This window comes from Carassius carassius, chromosome 10 (assembly GCF_963082965.1).
Source record: "Carassius carassius chromosome 10, fCarCar2.1, whole genome shotgun sequence".
Taxonomy (NCBI): Eukaryota; Metazoa; Chordata; class Actinopteri; order Cypriniformes; family Cyprinidae; genus Carassius; species Carassius carassius.
The window spans coordinates 19,559,594-19,569,763 of NC_081764.1; the positions used below are offsets into that span (position 1 = coordinate 19,559,594).

A 10,170-nucleotide genomic window follows, 5' to 3' on the forward strand; every position below is an offset into this window, starting at 1 on the left:
ACGGGGAACAAGGGAGGCGGGGAAAACACAAACAGGCAGACGTGGTGAGCAGTCACCATCCCAACACACACACCCACACCAAAAAGACAGGTGATTAGCCCCGAGACCCGACAGTACCCCCCCTCCCAGGAGCGTCACCTGGCGCTCTAGGAAGGGGCCTACCTCGATGCCGCCGGAAGTCCTCAATCAACGAACGGTCCAGAATGTCCCGGGACGGCACCCAACACCTCTCCTCTGGACCATACCCCTCCCAGTCCACAAGATACTGAAACCCCCTGCCGCGGCGCCGCTCATCGAGTAATCTCTTAACCGTATAGGTAGGAGATCCATCCACAAGACGAGGGGGTGGGGGGGTGGGGCGACTGCAAGCAGGATTAAGGGGGGAAGAGAACACAGGCTTGACCCTGGAAACATGAAACACCGGGTGAACCCGACCAAGAGTAGGAGGGAGCTTGAGCCTGATCGCCACCGGACTAACCACCTTAGTGATGCGGAAAGGCCCAATGAATCTGGGTGCCAGCTTACGAGAAGGCGCCCGGAGAGGCAGATCCTTGGTAGAGAGCCAAACCCGTTGACCACACACATAGGTAGGAGGAGAGGACCGGCGACGATCAGCTGCAGCCTTGGTTCTGTCAGAGGCTTGGACCAAAATCCTCCTGACTCTCTCCCAGGTGCGACGGCAGCGCTGGACGAAAGCCAGGGCGGATGGAACCGCTGCGTCGGGTTCCTGTGATGGGAACAGAGGTGGATTATAACCAACAGCACACTCAAAAGGGGACATACCTGACGCGGCCGCAGGAAGGGTGTTATGGGCGTATTCTGCCCAGGAGAGCTGCTGACACCAGGAACTCGGATTGTTGGATGCTAGACAGCGGAGCATTCTTCCTAGATCCTGGTTGGCCCGCTCACACTGCCCATTGGTCTGAGGATGAAAACCAGATGACAGACTAGCAGAGGCCCCAATCTGTCTACAAAATTCCCTCCAGAACCGGGAGACGAACTGGGGACCCCTATCAGAAACCACATCCACCGGTAACCCGTGGAGACGGAAGACGTGATCCACCACCAGTTGGGCGGTCTCCCGGGCGGAGGGTAGCTTGGGCAGGGGAATAAAATGAACCGCTTTGGAAAAGCGATCCACCACCGTGAGAATTACAGTGTTTCCCTTCGACGGAGGAAGCCCAGAGACGAAATCAAGGGCAATGTGTGACCAAGGACGGGAAGGGATAGGGAGAGGATGCAGTAGACCATCAGGAGGGCGATTGACAGGCTTACTTTGGGCACATGTGGGGCAGGCCAACACAAACTGTCTAACATCTGCGGCCATAGTAGGCCACCAAAAACGCTGTCGGATGGCAGACAACGTTCTCCGAATACCTGGATGGCAGACTAACCTGGATGAGTGACCCCACTCAAGGACTTCAGAGCGCAGCGCAGCCGGCACCAGCAACCTGCCCGCCGGACACTCTCCCGGCACCTGCACCCCTCGACCGGCCTCCTCAACTCGCTGCTCGATACCCCACGAAAGAGCCCCGACCACCACCCCCTCAGGAAGGATGGCCTCGGCCGCAAACTCTTCCCCCGGAGCACCGAACAGGCGAGAGAGGGCATCAGGCTTGGTGTTCTTTGATCCCGGCCGGTACGAGAGGGTGAAATTGAATCTGGCAAAGAAGAGCGCCCAGCGGGCCTGACGCGAGCTCAGCCTCTTGGCCGAACGGATGTATTCAAGGTTCTTGTGATCCGTCCAGACCAAGAAGGGCTGCGCTGACCCCTCCAACCAATGACGCCACTCACCCAAGGCCAATCGTACCGCCAGCAGCTCTCTGTTGCCGATGTCATAGTTACGTTCTGCAGGGCTGAGACGACGAGAGAAGAATGCACAAGGATGAACCTTCCCATCATGGAGGGAACGCTGAGATAGAACTGCGCCAACCCCAACGTCAGAAGCATCAACCTCGACAATGAACTGGGCCTCCGGATCTGGAACCATCAGAATAGGTGCAGAGACAAAACGGGACTTTAAAATGTCAAAGGCTACCTGCGCTTCCCGGTTCCACCTGAAAGACACCTTAGTGGAGGTTAAGGCTGTCAGCGGTGCAGCGATCTGACCAAAATTCCGGATGTAACGCCGGTACAAGTTGGCAAAACCCAGGAAACGCTGCAGAGCCTTCCGGGAGTCAGGGACCGGCCACTGGGCAACAGCTTCAATCTTAGCGGGATCAGGCTTGATCCCCTCCGTAGAAATAATATGGCCAAGGAACGTAACAGACTCAGCGTGGAATTCGCACTTCTCCGCCTTGACAAACAACTGGTTCTCTAGTAACCGCTGGAGAACCCGTCTGACATGCTGGGTGTGTAATTGGAGAGAAGAAGAAAAAATCAAAATATCATCCAAATACACAAAGACAAAATGATTAATCATGTCACCCAACACGCTGTTGACGAGTCCCTGGAAAACGGCTGGAGCATTGGTCAGACCAAACGGAAGAACCAAGTACTCGTAGTGTCCCGAAGGGGTGTTAAATGCCGTCTTCCACTCATCCCCCTCCCGAATGCGCACCAAGTGGTAGGCGTTGCGCAGGTCTAACTTGGTGAAGACCCGAGCTCCCTGTAACAATTCAAAAGCAGAAGACATTAAAGGTAGGGGGTACCTGTTCTTGATAGTAATGTCATTCAAACCTCTGTAATCAATACAAGGGCGCAGGGAGCCGTCCTTCTTCTGAACAAAGAAAAACCCTGCACCAGCGGGAGAGGAGGAATGGCGGATGAGCCCAGCCTGGAGTGATTCACGTATGTACTTGTCCATGGCCTCTCTCTCTGGACCTGAAAGGGAATATAAACGACCCTTAGGCGGAGAAGAGCCCGGGAGGAGATCAATGGCACAGTCGTAGGGGCGATGCGGAGGTAGCGAGGTGGCCCGGGCCCTACTGAAGACCGCCCGAAGATCGTGGTACTCCGCCGGAACACCAGTCAGGTCAGAGGGATCCTCCTGAGGAACACAAGACACAGAGACAGGACAAAACGCAGCACCCAAACATGACACGTGACAAGACTGACTCCAGGCTAAAACAGAATTATAGACCCAATCAATGTGGGGATTGTGCTTGTGCAACCATGGGTGTCCCAGAACTAAAGGAGCCTTAGGGGAATCAATAATAAACAGTTCAATCCGCTCATGATGACTGCCAGCAATATGGAGGTCTATCTTGGGAGTGACGTGGGTGATGGTGGTAAGGGGACGGCCAGCTAATGACCATGCTGAAACGGGGCTAGCCAAAGGAACAAGCGGGATCTTCCAACGTTGAGCAGAGGCAGCATCAAGGAAGTTCCCCTCAGCCCCTGAGTCCACAAGGGCGAGTCCAGTGTGTGAATGACTCTGGAAGGAGAGTTGGAACGGCAGCTGAGTGCGTCACTGGTGGACCCTGGCCCTTTAATGGGCACTGAAGGGCGAAGTGGCCTCCCCTGCCGCAGTATAGACACGCCCCCGACAACAGACGCTCCTGCTTCTGCCGTGGTGTAAGCCGTAGACGACCCAACTGCATGGGCTCCTCCTGCGAGGGCTGTCGGCTGGCTAAACTGGCTGAAGAGAGCTCTAGGTGGCGCCACGGGGCGGGTGTTTGCCGTTGTTTGCGGCGCCGGCTGAGACGACCCTCAATGCGGAGCGCGAGACTAATGAGCCGATCCAATTCCCGCGGGAGTTCTATGGCCGCGAGCTCATCCGAAATGGCGAAATCCAACCCCTCAAGAAAACGAGCGCGCAGCGCGCTCTCATTCCAGCCGCATGCCGCAGCTAAAGTCTGGAACTGGATAGCATAGTCAGTCACGGAGCTCCTCCCCTGAGACAGTCGTGATAACTGGGCCGCCGCCTCGTCACCCTGAGCAGAGCGATCAAACAATTTGGCCATCTCTTGACTGAAAACCGCGAAGGTGGCACAACAGGGAGCCCGCGATCTCCAAACGGCGATACCCCATTCGCGGGCACGGCCCGAGAGGAGTGTAAGGACGTAAGCCACCTTGGTCTCTTCATTAGCGTAACGCCGGGGCTGCAGAGAAAACACCAGCGAGCATTGGGAGAGAAACGCTTGACAGGCGTTAGGATCGCCATCGTAGACCGGTGGATTGTTGGCATGGGGTTCGGACTCGTGTGACATACCGGTGTGAGGAACGGGACCCCGGCTCGTTGCCTCTTGCTGAAGATCGTCCACCCGTGTGAGGAGTTCGGAGACTCGGGCACTGAGAACTTCCACATCCAGCGCGGTGGTGTTGAGCTGAGTGGCATGCTGCCCGATCAACACTCCCTGTTGAGCGAGAGCCGCGCGAAGCGGACCAGATCCCGCTGAATCCATAATATGGTCAGACTGTTCAGTCAGGAGAAAGCAGGCTGGATTCAGGTGCGGGTAAAACTCAAGGCTTTATTCACAAAGCGGAGACAGAGAAGAAAGAGTCACGCTCCACAGGTTTCACTCGCAGTGACAGGATGAACAGCAGATGAGTCACGTTTCATAGGATTCCCTCGTAGTGACAGGATGAACAGCAGATGAGTCACGTTTCACAGGATTCACTCGTAGTGACAGGATGAACAGCTGAAGCTACTAGGAGCTCTGGGCTTGTAAGAACTAGAGCAGAGAAATAAGCCAAACACACTGGAGCCTGAGGACAAGACACGACAGGGTGAGTACAAAGAACTGCTGGATGATCGGAGCTATTGGAACGAATAACAACAGTCTGACAATAGACAGAGAAACACAGGGAATAATAAAGGGGAAAAAATTAGAAGGACATAGAGAACAGGTGGCGAGCAATTATGGTTAACCACGGGGAACTAGGGAGGCGGGGAAAACACAAACAGGCAGACGTGGTGAGCAGTCACCATCCCAACACACACACCCACACCAAAAAGACAGGTGATTAGCCCCGAGACCCGACAAAATCTGTAACTGTCAAAGCACTTCATTACTTAGTTTCTGGAGTTCAGTGATCCAATTACAGACTGTCAGCACACTCTCGACAGGTAAATGATTTCATTCTTAAATTTAAATACAAATTTAACTTTAAAATCATATCTGGTTTTCAAACCAAAATGTTATTTTCTCTCCTTTTTTATCATATTTATTAAGTGTGAGCAGCTCTGGCTGAGGATACTCCTCTTCTTCACTAGACATTGAATTTATAATCCATATTGTTCAATTTTTTTTTTAAATAATTACTTATTACTAACAGAGGCTACACTCTAAAAAAAAATATGGCTCATTAGGCTTACTGAGTTTCTTTAGTTCAACTATCCAGCTACACAGACTGTCAACACACTCTCAGCAGGTCAATTATTTCTTTCTTAAAATGTCTATAATTTTTACATTTCAAATTGTAACTGGTTTCAAACAAATCATATTTTTTTCTCTTTTCAGTTTAAGTATCATGTAACATGTAAGTGTGACCAGCCCTATTCAGTTAAGGATACTTCTCTCCTCTTTACCACTAAGTAACAAAAATATTTAATTTATTGTAACTCAATTGTGTATTTCAGATGCTGTCACATCCTACAACCTTATCATCTGCAGAGAGAAACGGCCACTCAATCACACCAAAATACTCATAATGATGGACTTACAGGCATCATAGAGGATTGTCATTTATTAATTTATTCTGCTAATAACTGTTGTTAGAGCACTCTCATTTTTGGTACAAATTCATGTAATAAAATAATAAAACTATCTTACCACGTTGTTGTTGTTGTTTTTATGTAAACTTTATGTAGAACTTAGAAGCATATTCAGTGTTGAGGATGAAGTGTAGAGATGTGTTCACATCATCTGCTTCACAGACCTCCTCCTCCCCTTCCATCATTATTTCTAAAAGAGACTCTGCATCCAAGTCATGTCCCTTTATAAACATCACAGGGTTGGGTGTGTGTGGTTCCCAAACAAGGAGAAAATAATGTATATATTATATATTAAATATATTTTCAATTAAGATTCCAAAAATGAGTCTTTAATAAATCTTTCTTTTTTTAACCTGTCACAATGTAATAAAAGCTCTGAAAAGAAAGATGAGGCAGTGTAAACTATATTGACAATATAAAAAAGATAATAGAGAGGGTGGTAAGTAGTCATGAAAAACTAAATTATGCAAGAACCCCTTATATTATAAGTTAAGAAAAAAATATCAGTGAGAAAACTATAATTATAAATATAACAAATTGTAATAAAATGTATATGGCCCCATTAAAGGGATATTTTGTTGTCATTCACTCTCCCTGATGTTGTTCCAACAGACATCTTCAAGATGAATCACAATTTTTGTGATTTAATTTGAAGCTTCCAAAAGACATGCACTTTTTTTTTTACTTTTTAAGGCAGGTCATCTTCTACGGAAACCTACGCTCACTCCCTCCATCTCGCCTGTCTTTGGTGGTTTCACCCTCACTTCCTTCGCTCTCTCAGTTTTCAGCTCTGGACATGAACAGTGCTACTGACACTCTTTGCTTCACTCTTACCTCTTGCTTGGACAACTTTTGCCCACTGTCGTCTAGACCAGCACGCACCAGCCCATCTGCCCTCTGGCTGTCCGATGTTCTCCGTGAACATCGCTCTAAACTCAGGGCTGCAGAGAGGAAATGGCATAAATCAAGAAACTCTACCGACCTCAGTGTGTATCAGTCTTTCCTCTCTTCCTTCTCTGCAGATGTCTCCACTGCTAAAACATCCTACTACCACAACAAAATTAACAACTGTTGTGACACTGGGACACTCTTCAAAACTTTCTCTTTTCTTCTTAATCTCCACCTTCTCCTCCATCGACTCTTACAGCTGACGACTTTACAGTTTTCTTCACAAATAAGACAGGAACCATCAGCGACCAATTCTCCACACCACAGACTGAAGATAACTTCACAATGACTAATCCACACCCTTTCTCCTCCTCTCCACTCTGATTCAAGATAAGCAAACAGTTTACACAATATAATAGAACAAAGTACAAACAACAATAATAATAATACAATATTTTTTAAAAAAATCAACGTTCGATTGATATTAATGGCATAACACAGTGTTAATTATACAGGCTACATATATGAACAGGTCTGAAATTTTGATGCATCCAAAATGTAAGGAATAAAACACAGACTTAAGACGTAATCAAATGTTCTCAAACAAATTCCTCTGCAAAACAAGCATGTTGCCTAGTTGATACTATTAGTAGTGTAGAAAGACTGATAATATTACATTTTATAAATTTTAGTGTGTAAGTTGAAATTACACCTGACTTGATTATACAGAAGCATACTCATATCAGTGCTTAACAACATATGGTAACATTTTATTTTCTTTGTGCATGATTTGAAAACACTGGCTTTTGACTTTTCTATATACAGTATCAAGGGTGTCTGCCAAAACAACAAGTCATAAAATTTCAAGCACATTAACAATACTCAACGCTTACTGCTAAAATTGTTTCCTGTTCCACTAAAACACACAGTTTACACAAATTACAGTAATATTTCAGGCAAATAAAATAAAATTATACAAAGTTTCGCTTGTACATTTATATTCACAGTTTTTTCCCCAAGTAAACATGGTCATAATGTGATGATGTATAAATACATGATACAAATGCAGCGCATAGAGATGACAAAATGTTGATCTATTGTTCTATCAGTTTTTTATTTTTTGAATCCTTCTGTTTTATTTTAATCAAATAAGGCTGATCAATTCTTCGATTAGGTTGTTTTAAAGGGAAAGTATGTTACTCTGAAGTGTTAGCAGGTAAATGTCTTTGGCAGTCTGCGGCCAGATGGAGGGAAACAGTGGCCTCTGTGCTTCTTGTGTTGAACACAAAGTGGTTGTGTGCAGGCTGGATGGCCACTATAAACTGCCGTTTAAAGGTGTTACTCAGAATAATATAGAAAAGGATTAATACAGCTGTTAGTGTAACCCATGCTAATGGCAACGTGATAGACATAATAAAACGAGGCACTGGGTTTCTGTATTCCCAGATGAACAAGCTAAAGGATGTAGCACGGAGCCCAACAGATGAAAAAGACCAAACAAATGACCACAGCCATCACAGTCACACTTTCAGTGCGCACTTGTTGGTTCCTCGGGGGAAGAGGTGCCACTGTGGTAGACATGTGCATCAAAATTTTAAAGAACACCAAACAGATAATCATGAGTGGAAGGGAGAACACCAGTACAATCTGATAGATAGTGAACCAGCAGATGCTGATGGATGGATTCGGTAGAATGAGAGCACATCCCACCTGGCCGTTGTGGAGAGGCATCAAGCCAGTGTACATTAAAACAGGAGTAATTAAGACGAGAGAAAGCACCAACACCATCCTCACCACACAACTGAAGACACAGGTTGTCCGGATGTGTTTAAAGCGGAATGGGTGGACAGTAGCCACATAACAGTCCAAGGTCATAAGTGTGAGGATGTAGGTGCACACTATCTGGCTGTTCGAATCTAGGGCAGAGATGTGTGCATATAGTAGCTCCAAAACACAGAGATCCGTTTCCCACGAGCTGATGAATGAGAAAAGACATGCCAAAGAGAGAAAGCATATCCACCACAGAGAGACTGAATATGAAAATGTCTGGTACCGTTTGTTTAGCCTGGCATTTGGTCTTTTTAATAATGGTGTAGAAGACAATAGAATTTCCAATGATGGCAAAACAACATATGGTCTTGAAAATACTGGGCAAGATGGCATTTTCATACTGGTCCCCCATGGTCTCTAAGCACACAATGAAATCACATATAAAAAACAAGATCCAGATGTAGCATGTGTGTTTATAATACAGAAAATATATAAAGTACGTAAGAGAAAAATGTTGACATGAGGTGTATGGCATCTATTAAACAGGATTTAGCTAATTCTTATGATAATTAAATAATTATTACGCAGTTGTTATGGTGATTAAATTGAAATGGTAGCCACAGTACCTAAAAGTACATAATTTACAGTATATTATGAATGCACAAGAAAGAAAGAAAGAAAGAAAGAAAGAAAGAAAGAAAGAAAGAAAGAAAGAAAGAAAGAAAGAAAGAAAGAAAGAAAAAGAAAGAAAGAGCTACATATTCATAACATGGAAGCTATAACATTCGTTATATAACAACAACAACAACAACAATAAAACATTATGCTACCTTTTTTTGAAACAGTTCGTGAACCAGCTTATAACATCAGTTCTAAATTAGTTGATATGCTCTAAAACAAACTGGATTTCCATCTTCACTGCCACAATACAGTTTCCCTGAAATAAATGCCAACCGTATATATCCCGACGAGTTAGAGAGAAGCAGAGATGAGTTTTCTGGGTCTTCAGAAATATCCATTTAAAAAAAAGTCTCACAGTGAAAGTCACACCTATGTCACTGCCTCACATTTGCTACCTATAGCACTATAATTCTACACACAATTTTCCCTGTACTTATACCACACTGATGTAGCCTATTCAATGGATAAAACACAAATAAAAATTAAATAATAACCCTGGGCTTTACAAATAACAGGTTTCTTTAAGCGAAATCACGGAAAACTTGTTTGAAGACGTGTGAGATGAAGAGCAGCAGCATCCACAAGTCTCTTAAGTCTCTCGCTTAGTTAGTCAACACTCCCTGTCCTTAGACACCAGCTGACACCTCCAGTTAATAACAACTGCACCTCTGTCCATCAGGGCATTCTATCATAAAGGGCTGCAGTTGTTCAAATATTAATGTGAGGCTCGTGTGGGTCAATTTGTGTTTTCTAATAATAATAACTTAAACTTATGCTTGAAATGGAGTGGGGAGAAGTAAAACTTATTGAACCCCACCCCAGTCTGTCAAAGAAATTATACAAACAAAATAGCTGCTTCCTTCTTCAATTATCTTATAGAAAAGAAAAAAAAAAAAAAAAAAAAAAAATATATATATATATATATATATATATAATATTAATAATAATACCTAATTAAGAAACAGTATTATAGTTGCATATGTGCCAAACCATACATACATACTATACATATTCATAATATACAGATATTACCTCAGGTAACAATGATTATCAAATACCAACAATGGTTGATGGAATACCACAAGTTAAATACACATGGTAAATAACAACTAATCCAACACTCCAAACATTACTACAATCAAACCTCATTATCATTGTAATGGGACCAGATC

At 44.9% G+C, this 10,170-nt stretch overlaps 1 pseudogene; it reads right to left on the reverse strand.

The window, feature by feature from the left end:
* Positions 1-2,248: 2,248 nt before the first annotated feature.
* LOC132152311 (melanin-concentrating hormone receptor 1-like) lies at positions 2,249-8,729 on the reverse strand (annotated as a pseudogene).
* Between the last annotated feature and the right edge of the window lie 1,441 nt (positions 8,730-10,170).